The following is a 21,918-nucleotide window of genomic DNA, read 5'->3' on the forward strand; positions in this document are numbered from 1 at the left end:
TAATCCATCCACCTGAAATGTGTAKCATATCAAGAAGCTGATTAAACAGCATGATTATTACAGAGGTGCACCTTGTGCTGGGGACAATAAATGGCCACTCAAAAATGTGCAGTTTTGTCACACAACACAGCGCCACAGATGTCTCAAGTTTTTAGGGAGCATCCAATTGGCATGCTGACTGCAGAAATATCTACCAGAGCTGTTGCCAGATAATTGAATATTAATTTCTCTTCCATAAGTCGCATCCAACGTTATTTTAGAGAATTTGGCAGTACGTCCAACCGGCCTCACAACCGCAGACCACGTGTATAGCGTCGTGTAGGCGAGCGGTTTGCTGATGTCAACATTGTGAACAGTGTGCCCCATGGTGGCGGTGGGGTTATGGTATGGGTAGGCATAAGTTTTGGACAACGAACAAGATTGCATTTTATCGATGGCAATTTGAATGCACAAAGATACCGTGACGAGATCCTGAGGCCCATTGTTATGCCATTCATCAGCCGCCATCACCTCATGTTTCGGCATGATAACCCACAGCCCCATGTCGCAAGGATCTACAGTATACACAATTCCTGGAAGCTGAAAATGTCCCAGTTCTTGCATGGCCTTCATACTCACCAGACATGTCACCCATTGAGCATGTTTGGGATGCTCTGGATCGACATGTATGACAGCGTGTTCCAGCTCCCTCTAACATCCAGAACTTCGCTCAGCCATTGAAGAGGAGTGGGACAACATTCCACAGGCCACAGTCAACAGCCTGATCAACTCTATGCAAAGCAGATGTGTTGTGTTGTATGAGGCGAATGGTGGTGACACCAGATACTGACTGGTTTTCTGATCCACGCCTCTACCTTTTTTTATTAAGCTATCTGTGACAAGCAGATACGTATCTGTATTCCCAGTCATGTGAAATCCATAGATTGGGGCCTAATGAATTTATTTTAACTGACTGATTTCCTTATATGAACTGTAACTCAGTAACATCTTTGAAATGGTTATATTTTTGTTCAGTATAATTTAAAACTGTTAACCCTTTAAACCCCAAATACAATTCTAGAATGCTACTGTAGATTACTGAGAATATTCAAGATCAAGCTCATTTTCTCACACATTTCAAACAAACTGACATAACTCAAAACAAAGAAAAAATGACAATTACAAGTTCACTTACCTTTAAAGAGCACAACCTCTTCCTTAATATGACACCACATTCATGTAAATAGGAATAACACTCATTTTGTCTTCCATTGTGTAGACACTCACTATCAAAAAATTATTAACACTCAAAACAACAAAAAACAGAGTATTTAAATTGTAGTAAATTTTACTAAATTACTTAAAATGTACCAAGTATAATATATTATACTTATAAATATGTTTGACATGTATATACATTTTTTAATCCAAAATGTGACAGGAGGACAATATTCAGAAAGTATTTCAAAACCCACACAAATTAGGCTATTTGATTAACAACGATTCTTACTAAATTCCCAATCTGGCCCTCATACCATCACGGTCTCCTAATCATACCCAGTTAACAATTGGCTCATTCATCCCCCTCCACTCCACTGTAACTATTCCCCAGGTCTTGGCTGTAAATGAGAATGTGTTCTCAGTCAACTTACCTGGTAAAATAAGGGTTCAATAAATAAAAATAAAGTTCTGTAACAATGTAAAAATGCTAACAACTATTTCAAAATGTAGATAACCTCTCTCAATTAGATTTAGTACAGACCAGACCAGGCCTGACACAACACATTGTAACGGCTGTTGGAAGGAGAGGACCAAGGTGCAGCGTGGTACGTGTCCATATTTATTAAATGAACACTGAAATAACAAAAATAACAAAGAGAACGACCGAAACAGTTCTGGCTGGTGCAGACACACAACAGAAAACAATTACCCACAAACACAGGTGGGAACAGGCTACCTAAGTATGGTTCTCAATCAGAGACAATGATAGACAGCTGCCTCTGATTGGGAACCATACCAGGCCAAACACATAGAAATAGAAAACATAGAAAAAATATAGAATGCCCACCCCAGCTCACGCCCTGACCAAACCAAAATAGAGACATAAAAAAGGAACTAAGGTCATGGCGTGACAGTACCCCCCCCCCCCACCAAAGGTGCGGACCCCGGCCGCAAAACCTGAACCTATAGGGGAGGGTCTGGGTGGGCATTTCACCGCGGTGGCGGCTCTGGTGCTCCACCTCTGGCTTGGCCCACTTAGGTGGCGCCTCTAGAGCGGGGACCCTCACCGCCGGAACTAAGGTCAGGGCGTGACACACATAGAAATAGTAGTTTACTTTGACAATTCAGTAAATGCAACAAGTATTAGATAGAGACAGATAAAGAGAGAAGACACAAAACACAACTGTTCAGAGACAATAAAATATTTCTAGGACTAATTCACATTTCACATTTTAGTGTTTGCATTTAGCCTACAACATGTCATGGAAYGTCTGGAAGCTCTGCCCGATCATGCAAAGTGGCACAGAACACGTAGAGCACCCAAAGGAGGTTTCTACACATCGCCCCCCCTTTCCCCTGCGTCCACTCAGGATGCACACCACACACCCTCTCTTGCGCCCTTCAAACTTCACCTGCTTTTAAATGAGTCTAGAAGACCTTGTGCCACACTCCTGGCTCTCCTCTTCCTGCCGCTGTAGCCATATCACAAAGTGAATGCACAAGCTGCATTTTGAATGCCTTCAGGGACCAGCGCCTGCGGTTTCTGGGAAGGGGGCTTCGCAGGTTCCCTCACACAATGTATACATTTATGATGGTAATGTTGAGGATACCCCAAAACACATACTTCCACCATTTTCTGCCTGTGTGTCCAACATTGTAATAATTCCTCAGTTGGTCAAGATGGTCAATCCCGCCCATTTTCTTGTTGTAATCCTTTACAAGCTCTGGAACGGATATAAATTCCTAACACTTTTAAAAACAACTCCAAAACCCCATACCACTGTCAATTTAGGCCCAGGTTGTGTGGTACAATGGTGAATTGTGGGACTTGGGGCAGACACACTCCATGGAAACGTAGGCTCCCCTCGGGTTTGCTCTCCCTCTTCCGCCTCACCCTCTGCTTCCTTCTCTCCCAAATGGTACAGCGGTCTAAGGCACTGCATCTCAGTGCTAGAGGTGTTACTACAGACCCTGGTTCGATTCCAGGCTGTATCACAACCAGCCGTGATTGGGAGTCCCAYAGGGCGGTGCACAATTGGCCCAGCGTCATCCGGGTTAGGGTTTAGCTTTGGTAGGCCGTCATTGTAAATAAGAATTTGTTCGTAACGGACTTGCCTAGTTAAATATCATTTTTAAATCTCTCCCTCTGCTTCGTCCTCTCCCTCATCCTCTTCCTCTCCCTCTTCCTCTACCACCAATCTCCTCTCCGCCCACTCCTCCCTCCTTCCTCCACATCTCTATCCATCCAATCATCTCTAGCTCCTCTTCCTCCCTGGCTTCTGCTGCTGAGCTCTGACTCTCCACATCACTTCCCTCACTTTCACTGACCTAGAGGAACAGAGTAATAGAGGGAGAGGAGCAACACATAGGATACAGTTGTGGTCAGGAAAATAATCTCTCTCTCTTCCTTCCTCTTTCTTTTTCTCAACCATACACAAACTCTCTTCCTAATAAGGGCTTTCCATAATAAATTGTGTGATACAATTACACGCCTCCCCACCCCCTCTTTTTTTCCTTTTGATTTTTCTTTTTTACTCTCCTCCAATCAACTCTTGTTTTCTTGCCTGACAGACTAACTACAGAGTTCGCCAATGTTCGCTGATTAGTTTCGAAGCTGAGACAGTTTCCAAATGATTTGCTTCAGTAGAAACAGGATCAAAAAGCTACTTGTTAGCTGGCTATGTAAACAAATATCCAACTCACCATATGAGCTTCACTGTGCAGGCATCTACTACAGTAACACGACAGCTAAGCTGTCAAATAATAGGAAAACAAGGAAATTTATAGCCTTTGAATATCTGCACCTAGCAAACATGACAAACCATAACGTAAGCCCAACAGATAAAATCTAATTACTTTAGCCTTCATTGTGTTGGCTAGTTAGCTGGTGGTCTGTATGGCTAGCTAGTCAAATAGAAAGCTGAGGTTGACACTTCGTGAGCGCAGCCCTAATTTACTGTTACACACAACTTTTCTTGCCTAACAGACTAACTAGTTAGCTAGCTATAGCAAGCATCTTGGGCCATTTCCATATTAATTGTATTGCTATAAACAATACAAAACAACCAACTAGTTAGCTGACTATATACAGCTAAACAGTGCAACTATTTCACCAAGACAGAGATTAATCATTTGAGTACCACCGCTGAGTTTGAGTACCACCACCACCAAGTTATCATGACATGAGTTGCTAATCTGAGAGCTATTCCCTAGCGTCAAACATCGACAACACAAAACATACACTACCATTCAAAAGTTTGGGGTCACTTAGAAATKTCCTTGTTTTTTTAAAGAAAAAACACTTTTTTGTCCATTAAAATAACATTAAATTGATCAGAAGTACAATGTAGACATTGTTATTGTTGTAAATGACTATTGTAGCTGGAAACTGATTATTTTAAATGGAATATCTACATAGGCGTACAGAGGCCCATTATCAGCAACCATCACTCCTGTGTTCCAATGGCACGTTGTGTTAGCTAATCCAAGTTTATCATTTTAAAAGACTAATTGATCATTAGAAAACCCTTTTGCAATGATGTTAGCACACCTGAAAACTGTTGTTCTGATTAAAGAAACAATAAAACTGGCCTTCTTTAGACTAGTTGAGTATCTGAAGCATTGATATGACGCATTGTCTTCTGAAACTCGTCAGTCTATTCTTGTTCTGAGAAATGAAGGTTATTCCATGTGAGAAATGGCCAAGAAACTGAATATCTTGTATAACGCTGTGAACTACTCCCTTCACAGAACCGCGCAAACTGGCCCTAACCAAATCAAATCATAGTTTATCTGTCACGTGCGCCAAATACAACAGGTGTAGACCTTACAGTGAAATGCTTACTTACAGGCTCTAACCAATAGCGCAAAAAAGGTGTTAGGTGAACAATAGGTAAGTAAAGAAATAAAACAACAGTAAAAAGACAGGCTATATTCAGTAGCGAGGCTATAAAAGTAGCGAGGCTACATACAGACACCGGTTAGTCAGGCTGATTGAGGTAGTATGTACATGTAGTTATGGTTAAAGTGACTATGCATATATGATGAACAGAGAGTAGCAGTAGCGTAAAAGAGGGGTTGGCGGGTGGTGGGTGGTGGGACACAATGCAGATAGCCCGGTTAGCCAATGTGCGGGAGCATTGGTTGGTCGGCCCAATTGAGGTAGTATGTACATGAATGTATAGTTAAAGTGACTATGCATATATGATAAACAGAGAGTAGCACGCAGAGCGTAAAAGGAGGGTTTGGGGGGGAGTTGGGGGGCAAACATGCAAATATGTCCAGGTAGCCATTTGATTACCTGTTAGCGAGTCCTTATGGCTTGGGGGTAAAACTGTTGAGAAGCCTATTTGTCCTAGACTTGGCACTCCTACAGTACCGCTTGCGATGCGGTAGTAGAGAAACAGTCTATGACTGGGTGGCTGGGGTCTTGACATTTTTAGGGCCTTTCTCTCTGACACTGCCTGGTGTAGAGGTCCTGTGGTGGCAGGCAGCTTAGTCCAGTGATGTACTGGCCATACACACTACCCTCTGTAGTGCCTTGCGGTCAGAGGCCGAGCAATTGCTGTACTAGGCAGTGATGCAACCAGTCAGGATGCTCTCGATGTTGCAGCTGTAGAAACTTTTGAGGATCTCAGGACCCATGCCAAATCTTTTTAGTTTCCTGAGGGGGAATAGGCTTTCTCGTGCCCTCTTCACGACTGTCTTGGTGTATTTGGACCATTGTAGTTTGTTGTTGATGTGGACACCGAGGAACTTGAAGCTCTCAACCTGCTCCACTACAACCCCGTCGATGAGAATGGGGGCGTGCTCGGTCCTCCTTTTTCTGTAGTACACAATCATGACCTTGGTCTTGGCTACGTTGAGGGATAGGTTGTTATTCTGGCACCACACGGCCAGGTCTCTGACCTCCTCCCTATAGAATGTCTCGTTGTTGTCTGTGATCAGGCCTACCACTGTTGTGTCGTCTGCAAACTTAATGATGGTGTTGGAGTCGTGCCTGGCCATGCAGTCGTGGGTGAACAGGGAGTACAGGAGGGGACTGAGCACGCACCCCTGTGGAGCTCMTGTGTTGAGGATCAGCGTGGCAGATGTGTTGCTACCTACCCTCACCACCTGGGGGCGGCCCATCAGGAAGTCCAGGATCCAGTTGCAGAGGGAGGTGTTTAGTCCCAGGATCCTTAGCTTAGTGATGAGCTTTGAGGGCACTATGGTGTTGAACGCTGAGCTAAATTCAATGAATAGCATTCTCACATAAGTGTTCCTTTTGTCCAGGTGGGAAAGGACAGTGAGGAGTGCAATAGAGATTGCATCATCTCTGGATCTGTTTGGGCGGTATTCAAATTGGAGTGGGTCTAGGGTTTCTGGGATAATGGTGTTGATGTGAGCCATTACCAACCTTTCAAAACACTTCATGGCTACGGACGTGAGTGCTAGAGGTCTGTAGTMATTTAGGCAGGTTACCTTTGTSTTCTTGGGCACAGGGACTATGGTGGTCTGCTTGAAACATGTTGGTGTTACAGACTCAATCAGGGACATATTGAAATAGAAAGAGGAGTGGGAGGCCCCGGTGCACAACTGAGCAAGAAGACAAGTACAATAAAGTGTCTAATTTGAGAAACAGATGCCTTACGAGTCCTCAAATGGCAGCTTCATTAAATAGTACCTRMAAAACACCAGTCTAAACGTCAACAGTAAGAGGCGACTCCGGGATGCTGGCCTTCTAGGCAGAGTTGCAAAGAAAAAGCCATATCTCAGACTGGCCAGCACAGTCACCTGATCTCAACCCTATTGAGGTGTTGTGGGAGCAGCTTGACCGTATTTGTGGGAGGTGCGTCAGGAAGCATGGGGTGAAATCTCTTCAGATTACCTCAACAAGTTAAGAACTAGAATGCCAAAGGTCTGTAAGTCTGTATTTGCTGCAAATTGAGGATTCTTTGACGAAAGCAAAGTATGAAGGACACAACTATTATTTAAAAAAAAATCATTATTTATAACCTTGTCAACGTCTTGATTATATTTCTTATTAATTTTGCAGTTCATTTCATGTATGTTTTCATGGAAAACAAGTACATTTCTAAGTGACCCCAAACTTTTGAAYGGTAGTGTATATCTACTGTTTACTTATTTTATTCACCTCGACATTATCGCTATTTAAAGTGCAAGGACATGTCTGAACTCGTATCATCAACCAACATAGATACAGCCTCTTTTACAATGAAAAGTCACGTCTGCGCTGTCATTTTGAGTAATGAAGTAAAAAGAAAAAGAAAAAAGTAAAATGACAGCATACCCTTTGTGATATTGACACATATATTATTGTTAGAAACACAAGGCCATAGTAATTTAAGGGAAGGCAGTCGACAGCCGGTATTGGTTCTAAAGGGTTAAATTGAGAGAAATTACTTGACTTCAACCCCACGTCTCAAACCGCACTAAAGGTAATTACTAATAGCCCTAAAATCTAATGACTTGAGAAACAGAGAGAACAGACACAGATAGTACAGACACAGAAAACGTTTTATATGAATGAAATCTATTTAAAACCCTGTGCTGTGTTGTCCTACTGGTCGGCTGGAGCTGTAGCTCTCTGGTCTGGCATCAGGACAAGCTAATCATGTCTGAGTGCAGCGAACGGAGCAGAGCATCGTATGATTAAGATTCATGAGGTTGGAATAGCGGGAGCAAATTATCAGAGCAATTGTTGGAGGGTTCAAAAAACCATACATCCCTGAGTGTCTGTAGAGGGAGAATAAAACCTATTCTTTCTCTTATTTATTCCTCTCATCAAGGATRTCTTACAGGATGAGACCCTGAATTTCTGACTATGACTTTAAAGTACTTACATAACATCTGTCCTTGCTCAAGAAGAGGGTTTGTAAAATGACGCAATCCTAGAAGCTGGCAATGGAGTTATATGATTTGTATAGGACACGCCATATCTCTCTTTGGAGGTTCCGTTGGATTTGTATTATAAGGCACTTGAAGGTTAGAGAGAGCTTTGATAAAACCAACGCAAGTAAAGGTATTGTGTTTGGAAAAGCATTGTGTGGCTGGATCTGGGGTCCCTAATAGGCAGACAAACAGGTATTTCATTGGGACATATTATTGCACATGTTTAATAATGGGCACTTGTTGTAGTGGGTCATTGTTCGGTGGATAAAATTGTTCAGTTTTCCCCGTTACTCCTTGTCAGTTGTCTGCAAACTCAAACAATGGATGATCCTTGCCCTATGTGTATCACTGGAGAAAATACCTTTATTGTGACTCTTGTGCTCTCAAGTTTAGTATATTAAAAGAAGGGCTCTTTGCTTTAGAGGCATATGTACTGGAAAGAAGCCTTTCCAATATAGAAGTGAAGCATTTCACTTCAACAGCACTTCAAACCACGTCCTCACAGCCTTTCCTTCTGCAAAACACTATTAACATTCTAGCCGACGTTGACCAAAAAAGTGATAACTGCTCTCCTAAAAATTGAAATTCCCATCAGCACACATTCTCCTAGGGATTAATCAGCTTGTCCATGTCCTATTTACAGAGAGGGGCGTGCTATCTGAGTCTACCATTGTGAAAAATTGACCCCATCTTTTGGGTTAAGCGTGTCCATCATTTTGGGTACAATAGTGCCACGATAAAGGAACACGTGGTAGAGGTTTTAGATTTAACCAGTTGAAGTCAGAAGTTTAACACTACAGCTATTAGCCAATACACTTTAAAACTCAGTTTCTCACAATTGCCTGACATTTAAGCCTTAGTGAAACCCCTGTCTTATAGGTCCAGTTAGGTCACCATATGTTTAAGAATGTGAAATGTCAGAAATAAGTAGTAGAGAGAATTATGTTATTTCAGCTTTTATTTCTTTCATCACATTTCAGTGGGTCAGAAGTTTCCATACACTCAAGTGCAGTATTTGGTAGCATTGGTCCTTGACAATTCTTAACTTGGTCAACGTTTCGTGTAGCCTTCCACAAGCTTCCACATAAGTTGGGTTGAATTTGGCCCATTCCTCCTGACAGAGCTGGTTTTAACTGAGTCGGGTTTGTAGCCCTCTGCTCGCACACACTTTTTCAGTCCTGCCCATTACATTTTTATTAGGTTGCGGTCAGGCTTTTGTGATGGCCACTCCAATACCTTGACTTTGTCCTTAAGCATTTTGCCACTACTTTGGATGTATGCTTGGGGTCATTGTCCATTTGGAAGACCATGTTGTGACCAAGCTGTAACTTCTTGACTGATGTCTTGAGATTTTGCTTCAATATATCAACAAAATCATGATGCCATCTATTTTGTGAAGTGCACCAGTCCCTCCTGCAGCAAAGCACCCCCACAACATGATGCAGCCACCCCCGTGCTTCACGTTGGGATGGTGTTCTTCGGCTTGCAAGCGTCCCCCTTTCCTCCAAACATAACAATGGTCATTATGGCCAAACAGTTCTACTTTCTGTTTCATCAGACCAGAGGACATTTCTCCAAAAAGTACGATCTTTGTCCCTATGTGCAGTTGCAAACCGTAGTCTGGCTTTTTCATGGCAAGTTTTGGAGCAGTGGTTCTTCTTGCTGAGTGGCTTTCAGGTTATGTCGATATAGGACTCATTTTATTGTGGATATAGATACTTTGTAACTGTTTCCTCCAGCATCTTCACAAGGGTCCTTTCTGATGTTTTGGGGATTGATTTGCACTTTTCACACTAAAGTACGTTCTCCTCTAGGACAGAACGCGTGAGCGGAATGACAGCTGCGTGGTCCCATGGTGTTTATACTTGCGTACTATGTTTTTGTAGCCTGTGTTCAGACATAAGGAAGTGGATGGCTGAAAACGTTCTACTTTTAAACTCGGACAAAACAGAGATGCTTGTTCTAGGTCCCAAGAAACAAAGAATCTTCTGTTGATCTGACAATTAATCTTGATGGTTGTAAAGTCGTCTCAAATAAAACTGTGAAGGAGGTCGGCGTTACTCTGGCCCTGATCTCTCTTTTGACGAACATATCAAGACTGTTTCAAGGACAGCTTTTTTCCATCTACGTAACATTGCAAAAACAGAAACTTTCTGTCAAATGATGCAGAAAAATTAATAGCTTTTGTTAACTTCTAGGTAGACTAGTGCATGCTCTACTTTCCGGCTACCAGATAAAGCCAAAATAAACTTCAGTTAGTGCTAAATACGGCTGCTAGAATCTTGACTAGAACCAAAAAATTTGATCATATTAATCCAGTGCTAGCCTCCCTACACTGGCTTCCTGTTAAGGCAAGGGCTGATTTCAAGGTTTTCTGCTACCTACAAAGCATTACATGGGCTTGCTCTACCTATCTTCTCGATTTGGTCTGCCGTACATACCTACACGTACGCTACGGTCACAAGACGCAGGCCTCCTAATTGTCTAGAATTCTAAGCAAACATCTGGAGGCAGGGCTTTCTCCTATAGGCTCATTTTTATGGAATAGTCTGCCTACCCATGTGGAGACCGAGACTCGGTCTCAACTTTTAAGTCTTTACTGAAGTCTCATCTCTTCAGTGGGTCATATGATTGAGTGTAGTCTGGCCAGGAGTGTGAAGGTGAACGGAAAGGTCTGGAGCAACGAACCGCCCTTGCTTGTGTCTGCCTGGCCGTTCCCTCTCTCCACTGGGATTCTCTGCCTCTAACCCTATTACAGGGGCTGAGTCACTGGCTTCTGGTGCTCTTTCATAGCCGTCCCTAGGAGGGGTGCGTCACTTGAGTGGGTTGAGTCACTGACGTGATCTTCCTGTCTGGGTTGGCGCCCCCTTGGGTTGTGCCGTGGCGGAGATCCTTGTGGGCTATAATCGGCCTTGTCTCAGGATGGTAAGTTGGTGGTTGAAGATATCCCTCTGTGGTGTGGGGGCTTTGCTTTGGCAAAGTGGGTGGGGTTATATCCTTCATGTTTGGCTCTGTCCGGGGTATCATCGATGGGGCCACAGTGCCTCCTGACCCCTCCTGTCTCAGCCTCCAGTATTTATGCTGCGGTAGTTATGTGTCGGGGGCTAGGGTCAGTTTGTTATATCTGGAGTACTTCTCCTGTCTTATCGGTGTCCTGTGTGAATTTAAGTATCTCTTCTAATTCTTCTTTCTTTCTTTCTCTCTCGGAGGACCTGAGCCCTAGGACCATGCCTCAGGACTACTGGCATGATGACTCCTTGCTGTCCCAGTCCACCTGGCCGTGCTGCTGCTCAGTTTCAACTGTTCTGCCTGCGGCTATGGAACCCTGACCTGTTCACCGGACGTGCTACCTGTCCCAGACCTGCTGTTTTCAACTCTCTAGAGACCGCAAGAGCGGTAGAGATACTCTTAATGATCTGCTATGAAAAGCCAACTGACATTTACTCCTGAGGTGCTGATTGCTGCACCTACTGTGATTATTATTATTTGACCATGCTGGTCATTTATGATCATTTGAACATCTTGGCCATGTTCTGTTATAATCTCCACCCGGCACAGCCAGAAGAGGACTGGCCACCCCTCATAGCCTGGTTCCTCTCTAGGTTTCTTCCTAGGTTTTGGCCTTTCTAGGAAATTTTTCCTAGCCACCGTGCTTCTACACCTGCGTTGCTTGCTGTTTGGGGTTTTAGGCTGGGTTTTTGTACAGCACTTTGAGATATCAGCTGATGTAAGAAGGGCTATATAAATACATTTGATTTGATTTGATTTGTACAGATGAATGTGGTACCTTCAGGTGTTTGGAAATATGAACCAGACTTGTGGAGGTCTAGAATTTATTTTCTGAGGTCTTGCCTGATTTTCTCATGATGTCAAGCAAAGAGTTAGGCCTTGAAATACACCCACAGGTACACCTCCATTTGACTCAAATTATGTCAATTAGCCTATCAGAAGCTTCTAAAGCCATGACATCATTTTCTGGAATTTTCCAAGCTGTTTCAAGGCACAGTCAACGTGTATGTAAACTTCTGAGCCACTGGAATTGTGATACAGTGAATTATAAGTGAAATAATCTGTCTGTAAACAATTGTTGGAAAAATGAATGGTGTCATGCGCAAAGTAGACTATAGTTTGTTAACAATTAATTTGTGGAGTGGTTGAAAAACGAGTTTTAAAACTTCTCTAGGGTAGAGGGCAGCATTCGGAATTTTGGATGAAATGATTCCCAAATTAAACTGCCTGCTTCTCGGGCCCAGAAGTTATGATATGCATATAACTGGTAGATTTGGATAGAAAAACACTCTAAAGTTTCCAAAACTGTTAAAATAGTGTCTGTGAGTATAACAGAACTGATTTGGCAGGCGAAAACCTGAGAAAAATCCATTCAGGAAGTATTTTTTGGGGGGGTTTTGTAGTTTTCTATTCAATGCCATTACAGTATCCATTGACTTAGGACTCATATTGCAGTTTCTATGCCTTCCACTAGATGTCAACAGTCTTTAGAAATTGTCTCAGGCTTGTATTCTAAAACATGAGGAAGTAAGAGCAGTCTGAATGAGTGGACCCTAAAGTGTCACAGAGCTTTATCATGCGCGAGACGGAGCGACTGCATTTCTTGTTTACCTTTTAAATTGACGACGTTATTGTCCGGTTTAAATATTAGCGATTATTTAGGCTAAAAACAACCTGAGGATTGAATTTAAACATTGTTTGACATGTTTCTATGAACTTTACGGATACAATTTAGATTTTTTTGTCTTCCTGTTTTGACTGCGTTTGAGCCTGTGGATTACTGAAGAAATCGTGCGAACAAAACTGAGGTTTTTGGATATAAAGAGACTTTATCGAACATAAGGAACATTTAATGAGTAAATGAATGTCTGCTGAGTGCAACCATATGAAGATCATCAAAGGTAAGGGATTAATTTTATCTCTATTTCTGACTTCTGTAACTGTTCTACTTGGCTGGTTACTGTTTGTAATGATTTGTCTAGTGGGCTATGTTCTCAAATAATCGTAAGGTATGCTTTCGCCGTAAAGCATTTTTTAAATCTGACACCATGGTTGGATTTACAAGAAGTTAGTCTTTAAACCTATGTAAAATATGCTTTGTTTTCTGAATTTTTATAATGAGTATTTCTGTATTTGAATTTGGCGCCCAGCAGTTTCACTGGCTGTTGAAGAGGTGTGACGCTAACGTCTCACGTACCCAAGAGAGGTTAATGACTCCAACCTAAGTGTATGTAAACTTCCGACTTCAACTGTACGTACCACAGTTAGCATGTTTAAGAGGACATATTGAACCACTAACATACTGTAGGTCTCAATCATTGGTCAATCTGTACAGCAGACAAAACACAATAGTACTGCTATTTTGAAAGAGTAAAACATTCTCATATTCACTTCTGATATTTAGGAGATTTTATTTATCAAAAAGACACAATGTAAGTACATTTTACAATGGTAAAATAAAGAGCTGAAGAGTAATAGAAGGTGCTACAAATTCCTTTCTGAACATCAACGTTCTCATAAAATATAATTCATATTGTGAATAATCATATTTTGCGACGCTGAGAATTTTTACAAGCAGTGAAGGAACATATCACAGCAATAAAGCACAACTTAATCCAAACAGAAAACCTTCACAAGTATCCATCATTCATCTTCTCATCGCCCACACCATAATTCTAGAAACTTTAAGCTTTTGTCAGGGAAATGAGAAGCTACAGTAAGTCACATCACCTTAAATATATGCATAGATTTGAATAATGATGCCAGACCTTGAAGATAGGTTGGAGTAGAGACTGCTGAGGGGAGGACGGCTCATAATAATGGCTGGAATGGAGTATGGAATGGCATCAAACACATGGAAACCATGTTTTTTATGTTTTTAATACCATTCCAATATTCCGCTCCAGCCATTGCCACGAGTCCTTCCTCCCCAATTATAGTGCCACCAACGTCCTGTGATAGATTCACAAACAATTTGGTGCTTTTGGTTCATTTTGTTCCTTTTCTCTGCAAGGTACAAATTAAAAAACACAAATGAATATCTGGGCACACTGACTCAGTAAGACTAAGAGAAAATAACAATAATAAAACTCTTGAGATTTGTGTATGCATGCGMTGAGTTAAGAGCTAGAGCCCACTGAGGCCGGGGGATTGTGAGGGAAGAGTGATAATAAAGGATGCGTGACGTTGGAAGCAGAAAAGGCTCGGAGCTGACACTGAAGCTGCACACTGAAGAGTCTTACCCATCTTTTCAGAGAACTCAGTAATAGCACACACATACAGCCCAGAGGAGAAGTCAGAGAGATGATAATCACCCCTCTGAGAGATTAATTAAGCCTATTACTATCTCTAAATAAGCCTTCCTGGAAAATATGTAACAKGATGAGACATTTGGAGGGAATGGAGGGAAAGTGGTTGACTCTACTGCCTATTGATTGGCCAGAGGRTGAGTGCTTCAGGCGATCAACAAACCTGTAATTTATGTCACATGTTCCACTCTTTACACTCAGATCATGGCAGATAGAAATGTTTGTGTGCAAGTGTGTCTGTGTTTGCATGAGCGAGAGAGAGAGAGAGGATAGCAAGAGTAAAATAGGACTATGAAAAAAGCTGTAAATCATATTTTAAAGTAGTGTTGGTTTTTATCATACCATTTGATACATTTTTGTCTAATGATCATTTATGTATTCATATAATCATAAGTACTACACAACATTTTAATATCATACTTCGTAGATACAGTAGYATCAGATAAATATGATCCAGTGCTTAAAAAACTAAAACAAGTAAACAAACACAGAGGAAAACAGGGTAAAGTAAGTGGATACATCAAAATCTCTCTTCCATGATTGGCTGGTTGGCTGCCACAGCTACCACAGTTAGGTACAGTATAAATGAACCACAGTAGACTACTATGCCATTCATTTGAAGATGGTAATAGAAGTACCAGCTATCCCCCCGCCCCCTGCCCTACACCCCCCCACACACACACACACTCATATACCTGCGCACACCAAATATCTAACTACATAACCAAGGAGGGACAGCCATGACGAAGTAGAGGTGTTGATGTAGGGCAGGCCCCTCCTGTTCTGAGACAGCTGGTACAGGTCAGGGGTCAGGTGGTACGGTGGGGCAGAAGCAGAGAGGTCACAGCACTATGACTGCAGCTACCTGGGAAACACAAGCATACCAGACAACAAGCATCAATCATTAACCAGCGCTATATAGGCAAGCTAACGATGGGATGACAACCACTAATGTAGGCTACTCACAAAGCTAAGCTTTCTAAACCAAGTCTAAGCCAATACCACAGGTGTAATATTCATGTACATTTACCTTTACCTTTACATCCACTACTAACCGCCTTGGGCTTATATTATTTTCCCTTTTATTTTATGAATTATTAATTGGTAAGGAACTAATTTGTACTTTTTATTATGGAAGTGCCACAAGGTCGTGGGTAGTAACTTATGATTGGTGGTCAGTGTATGAGTTCTAATTAAGTCTGGGCCAGAGTTCAACCAGCTGGAGATCCAAATGGTTCATTAATCAGCAGCCCCCTGTGACGGGCATAAAGTAGAACCACAAAAGGCCACAGTGCATCACTTTTATCTCAAATTATACTCAGGAGTTGGCCAACAGGAGACTCATCTGTTAATTACAGCATGTAGCTAAGATGATCTAAGGGTTATGCAGTACACAATATGAAAATAAAATATACAGTATTGTGCTTTAGATGTTTATGTTATGTGTCTAACTATACAACTTCTAAGATGATTTCAGGGTTATACTGTATGTTGTGCTGAGAAAATACCATGTATTGTGCTGAGAAAATACCATGTATTGTGCTTTCGATGAAGTGTTTATGTTATGTTGAACTATTCAATCGTTATCGTTCCATGTCATAATTGAAGGTGTAAATGAATAGACATCTGGGGTGAGTCACATAGACCTATTGCTGAGATCGGCTTTATATTGAACCCACAGGGCAAACAACACCCACAGGGCAAACAATGGCTTCTTCCTCCAACTACCTCTGCCTCACACCTGACACTACGGAGTCCATTCTTCCAAGCTGTCTGTCACTCAGTCCATCTTTCTCTATTTCTCCTCTCCTCTCCAGTCAGTCCATAACTACCTTTCCAAACAACATCCATTGGAGGGGTCTGGCGGTCATGTCAGAGAGGGCTAATCATGATGAAGGAAAAAGGAAACCGCACACTGCTCTTGGTAGTATCACCGATATTTAATACGTTTACGTATCGGCCTCACGGCCTTCGTCAGAGCTTTTCGAGAGGGCTAATTAGAGAGTGCTAATCACCAAAGCAGATCTCTCTCCAGCAATCTCTCTCCTCACTCTTTCTTTCTCTTCTCTCTATCTACTGCTACTCAGGACCTGACCAGCCAATCTCTGATTAAAACCCACCCCACCTTATTTCAAAGAGAGAGGGAAAGAGGGAGGGAGAAAGAAAGGGTGAAAGAAAGACAAAGAGAGAGAGAGGAGAGGGATTGAGAGAGGCCACAGTCTATGAAATGGGGGCAGAGTTCCTGCAATCCTTTCTGAGAGACTGATGGCCATCGGCTGAGACTGCCCGGAGCCAGGGATGCCTGTTTGGGTAAGAGTCTAGAAGAGAAAAGACCCATACAACTGAAGTTGAAAAAAAAAAAATACACCACTGTGGTGTTTTATTTTTCATTCAACTTTCATTCATGTAGGTCTGTCTAATTCAGACAATATCTATTTTTGTCAAGATAGATCCTAGTGTAAGAAAGGCAGCAAGTGCAACCAGCAGCTTTACAATATTCCAAGTTCCTGCGACACACAAAACAAGGAAATTGAAAATGGAAAACTCAGACCTGCTTGTATATAACAATTAACTTGATAGAACCCACAATCTATCTGCACCCTGCCCTACCATCCATACCCTGATTGGAGTAAACTAACGGACAACAATACTTATACTGCTACTTATACTGCTCACATGTACGGTACATGTAGTTAAATAATTATACAAATATTCTTAATTTCCTCTTTCTGCAAGTGCTGGATTTTCAACCAACCGACCATTCATTCTGATCTTAGAGAGGTGGAGGGGAGAGAGGAGGAAAGAGTATGACGTTTGACAGGGGGATGAAGATGACTACGCTGCAGACCTCTGTCTATGAAAAGACCCCAGGCTTCCGTCAGATTGGTGATTGTATACCCATCTGAACGATGTCCTGATCCAGACAGGTTGGAATGATGCCAGGAAGGAGGGGGGAGAGAAGAGATAAAGGCACAGATGAACAGATGGAATGAGAGAACAAAACGTTTCAGGGAGAAATAGGGAACTAAAAATTGGGAGAATTGTGGATAAAAATGGGGAGTATGGTGGATAAAATTAATGGGACAGAGTAGAGAACAAGCAAAGACAAAGAGAGAGCGTAATTGAGAATGAGAGTGAGTAAAAGAGAGAGTGAACGAGAGAGAGAGAAACAGAGAGAGATCAAGAGAGAAAACGACAGGAAGAGAAAAGGAGAGAGCGTGAGGTAGAGAGTAATTGTAGGGAGATATGGTACTTTGAAGAGATCAGAGGGCATGAGGCTAACCCGTCTCCCTGGCACACACACACAGAGGGAGAGAGAGAGCTCTGCCAGTATCACCCACTTCAAAGCTCTGTCTCTATGCCACCACAACAGAGACCCCCTTCTCCTTCCGGAAGAGTCTGGGAGACACACACATGCGCGCACGCACGCACGCACGCACGCACGCACGCACGCACGCACGCACGCACACACGCACACACACACACACACTTGTGCACACACACACGCACAGAGATGAATCTTCTGCAGTGTATCTTGGGTATAGCAAGGGGGCGCTAGAAAGCTGTTTGAACTTAACTCCACCTTGTCATTGAAAGACGTGGGCGGAAAGGAGGGAGGAAATGAGGAAGGTTAGGAGGTAGGAAAGGAGGAAGGTTAGGAGGGAGGGAATGAAAGCCAATAAACACAGACAGTCCCCAAGATGAATGCTCGAGTGACAAGCTGAGGGAAATAGTATTGCAGCAGTTTAGACATCTGGTAATGTGCCTCAGTAGATCCATTTCCTGCAATCAAACAATATAAAAACTCCAGACAGACAGCCTAATGAGAAAAAGACAGGAGATAAACTGAATTAAAAAAATATATTGATGAAAGTGTCAAGGTACTGTACTGTAGATAACATAGACAAGTCAGACAACAGACCAGTGGAGGCTGCTGTCACATTAAATCACGTTTGATACCTTAATCCATTCCACCCATTACAATGATCCAGCTTCCCTTCACTTGCCTGCACTGAAAAATACATGTCAAATCTCCTTTGTACTGAGTGAGTTGGTGGAGGTGTTTACTATCGCCCAGCCAGAGTGAAGGAAGATTTAGAAGTCAAACTGAAATCCTGGGTGGATGGGATCAATGTGGGCAGCTGGGGAGGGGTTGTGTTTTGAAGGCCCCTGTTCTGTCCGTCACGGCCCATTTCCAGCAGAGCCAGTGTCCAGATGCATGGAGCTGATAGGCCGTATCAATTACAACCCAAACTGGCTCCACGGCACAGCTATCACAGCTATCGATTGTCAGTCACAGGCTGGATGAATGGCGTAGACTCTGAGCCAACAGGTTGACCGGGTGGTGTGTGTGTGATTGTGGGGGGAAAGAGAGAAGAGGAGAAGCAGATATTTCGCATGACAGCCTAGTTTGACCACTCACATTCAAGTATCTATATTACTCAGTCTCTCTATCTTAACACATTTGATGGCTACACCGTTGTGTACAACAGTATATCCAATATGAACCTAGCTCACCCATTGTACTGAATATCAGACCTACAGTCTGTCCACTCAAATACACTGGTGAACACAATGACATAGTGGATGGATTTAYGCTGCCTCTTTAACCCTCCATGTGAGGTCCCTCCACACCTAAGCTGCTACCACCATCCATCCTTCCCTCTATCCCTCGATTGACTCTCTCCAAAACGGCATCTGTCTGTGTGAGGAGCTCTGTGTTGATCAGGCTGATGTAATGACAGCCTAAGCTGTACGTTGGAAGGTGTCACACATTAAGGTGCTGGCCAATCAGCTTTAGGTAATCTCAGCTCTACTTCCTGGAGAATGCTGGCTATGCTGAGCAGGCTTGGAGGCAGACAGGCGGTTTGGGCAGCTGGGGATATGTGTGTGTGTGTGTGTGTGTTTTGATGTGGAGGGTCTATATCTCTATGTGTTTGGGGAGTATAATTCTGAAATGATAAGATTTAGTGTAAATGGAGAGTAATTAAACATGTATTTGAAAGCTGTGTTAATCATTTTGACCATAGCTACTAGTTTGTGAAATGTGTTACTGCTAGTCTCAGATCACCTGTGTCACATAGTGTTGTGTTTTCTCACGGAAAGAGAAACGTCAGTGACAGTCCCTCACCCACAGAGTCACAGAGTCACAGTAATCCCCTGCAGCAAAGTTGGGAGTAAGCTGACGGCATGGAAAAAGATAAACAAGGATTGTCATTTTTCACCCCGTAATGGAAAATTGTACAGCACTTTCTCCCCGTAGCATTTATTGCTAATAGAKTTTTTTTTAAATCCATACAATCTAATTTACCGCAATAATTTCTACACACAAAATATACTTTCTAATTCTTTGCACATTGTTTTCTTTCTTCCATTTTAGTTAGCTATTTCCTTCTTACTTTAGGGAAGATATCAGAAGCAGAAATAGGTTGAGCAACAAGGCCTGAATCCACAATATCAAAACAATCTGAATTTGATTGTTTTCCTGAAACACAAATGGAATACTTTTATTTAAATTGACTTCTATCATTTAACAAAATACAGTCATTTTCTCAATAATAAAAAACTGCAAAGTCTCCCAAACATCTGAAGTCAACAAAAAGAAAAGTGACAGTCAGAGTGAAACATTCTGAAAGCAAAAAGAAAACGTTTTCTTCCCTTCCCTCATAGAGCAGAGGATAGATTGAGGACGTCAGTGACGAATGTCTTGCATTAACTTTGTTGTTTACTTTCCCCCGGAAGCAGTGAAATAACCCTATTAAATCAAGTAGTCACTCGACCATCAATCTCAATGCAGCTGACTAGTCCCTCAAAGCTAAATGGGGTTTAGAATTTGCATGAGGCGAGTTTACCCACAAAGCCTTGCCTAAGAGGATTGCAGTTCAGACAGAGAGCTTATTGTCACACTTGTTCATAGACACGGATTAACGGTAGTAGACCACAAAAGCACTGCACTAACTTCATGGCAAGGCGCACAAGTTCCCTCTCACTGCATTGCTAGTGAAGAGATCTCTCTTTCAGTGGCAAAAATATAGAAAATTATAATGCAGCAGTTACTTCTGTGACATCTATGGATTAATAGCTACTCTGTACTCTTGATTTCCTTTCATTTCACATGAGTACTTACTGCATGGTTATTTTCCTTTTTGACTTTAGTTTCAAAATCAGGTGTTTATGGACACCAGAAAGGCCTGAAAATACAGTATTTTGGGTAACTCAGATTTTTCTGGCATTTCTCACATAGAAACTTAATTGAGAGGACTGATGTTGAACATGCTTTTTATATTTGTATCACAAGCCATTTTGGCGAGAATCATGATGAAAGTGGCCATTTTAGGTCCTTTTTAGCCCTATACATTCCTCTTGTCAGCAGCCTGATCACTACAAATAGACTCGATTTAAAGMATTTGAAAAGGTTGTGAGAACGTCGATATATGCCTTCCTCAGCACTCACAAAAAAAAAAGAAAAATGATTGCCCAGCACTGGGCAACAAAATACGGAGCGCGCTGCTTAGACCACTGCATCACCGTGGTTCACAATGCCGTGAGAATAGTTGATGATAGTTGACGGAAACACCAAGCGCGTTGTTATCTTTTATTTAGTTTTAAGCCTTCTCCAAACCATAGTCCTAAACTTAACCACTTGAAATGAATGCCTAAACTGTTTATCTTTGAGTTGTTTCTGTTTTAACCCTGTAACTACACAGAATTAACTTCTTATGGCTGCAGGGGCAGTATTGAGTAGCTGGATGAAAAGGTTCCCAGAGGTGCCCAGAGTAAACTGCCTGCTCCTCGGTCCCAGTTGCTAATATATGCATATTATTATTAGTATTGGATAGAAAACACTCTGAAGTTTCTAAAACTGTTTGAATGATGTCTGTGAGTATAACAGAACACATATGGCAGGCAAAAACCTGAGAAAAAAATCCAAACAGGAAGTGGGAAATCTGAGTTTTGTAGGTTTTCAACTCATCATACACAGTGTGATATGGGTCATTTTGCACTTCCTACGGCTTCCACTAGATGTCAACAGTCTTTAGAACCTTGTCTGATGCTTCTACTGAATGAGGTGGCTGAAGGAGAAGGATTGAGTAGGTCTACCATGACCTGAACATGCCTGACCAATGCGCTTCATGTGAGAGCGAGCTCTGTTCCATCGCACTTCTGAAGAACAAAGGAATTCTCCGGTTGGAACATTATTGAAAATCTATGTTAAAAAACATCCTAAAGATTGATTCAATACATCGTTTGACATGTTTCTACTGACGTTACGGAACTTTTTTGACATTTCGTCCTGCTTTTAGTGAACGTGCTTTGTGACTTTGGATTTGTTTACCAAAACGCGCTAACAAACAGTAGCTATTTGGACAAAATGATAGACATTACCGAACAAAACTAACATTTTTGTTGAGTTGGAATCCTGGGAGTGCATCCGATGAAGATCAGCAAAGGTAATTGAAGATTATAATGCTATTTCTGACTTTGTGTACTGCACAATTTGCGGGTA

General features: G+C 42.1%; 1 protein-coding gene across 1 annotated transcript in view; it reads right to left on the minus strand.

Annotated features, from left to right (window-relative positions):
- Positions 1-15,080: 15,080 nt before the first annotated feature.
- Positions 15,081-21,918, minus strand: part of LOC111958728 (syntaxin-12-like) — a 61,845-nt gene continuing 55,007 nt past the window's right edge. Inside the window, exon 4 of the mRNA XM_023979971.2 lies at positions 15,081-15,276. The gene's annotated coding sequence lies outside the window, so the exon portion shown is untranslated. The remainder of the gene's footprint in view (positions 15,277-21,918) is intronic.

This window comes from Salvelinus sp. IW2-2015, linkage group LG35, assembly GCF_002910315.2.
Source record: "Salvelinus sp. IW2-2015 linkage group LG35, ASM291031v2, whole genome shotgun sequence".
NCBI lineage: Eukaryota > Metazoa > Chordata > Actinopteri > Salmoniformes > Salmonidae > Salvelinus > Salvelinus sp. IW2-2015.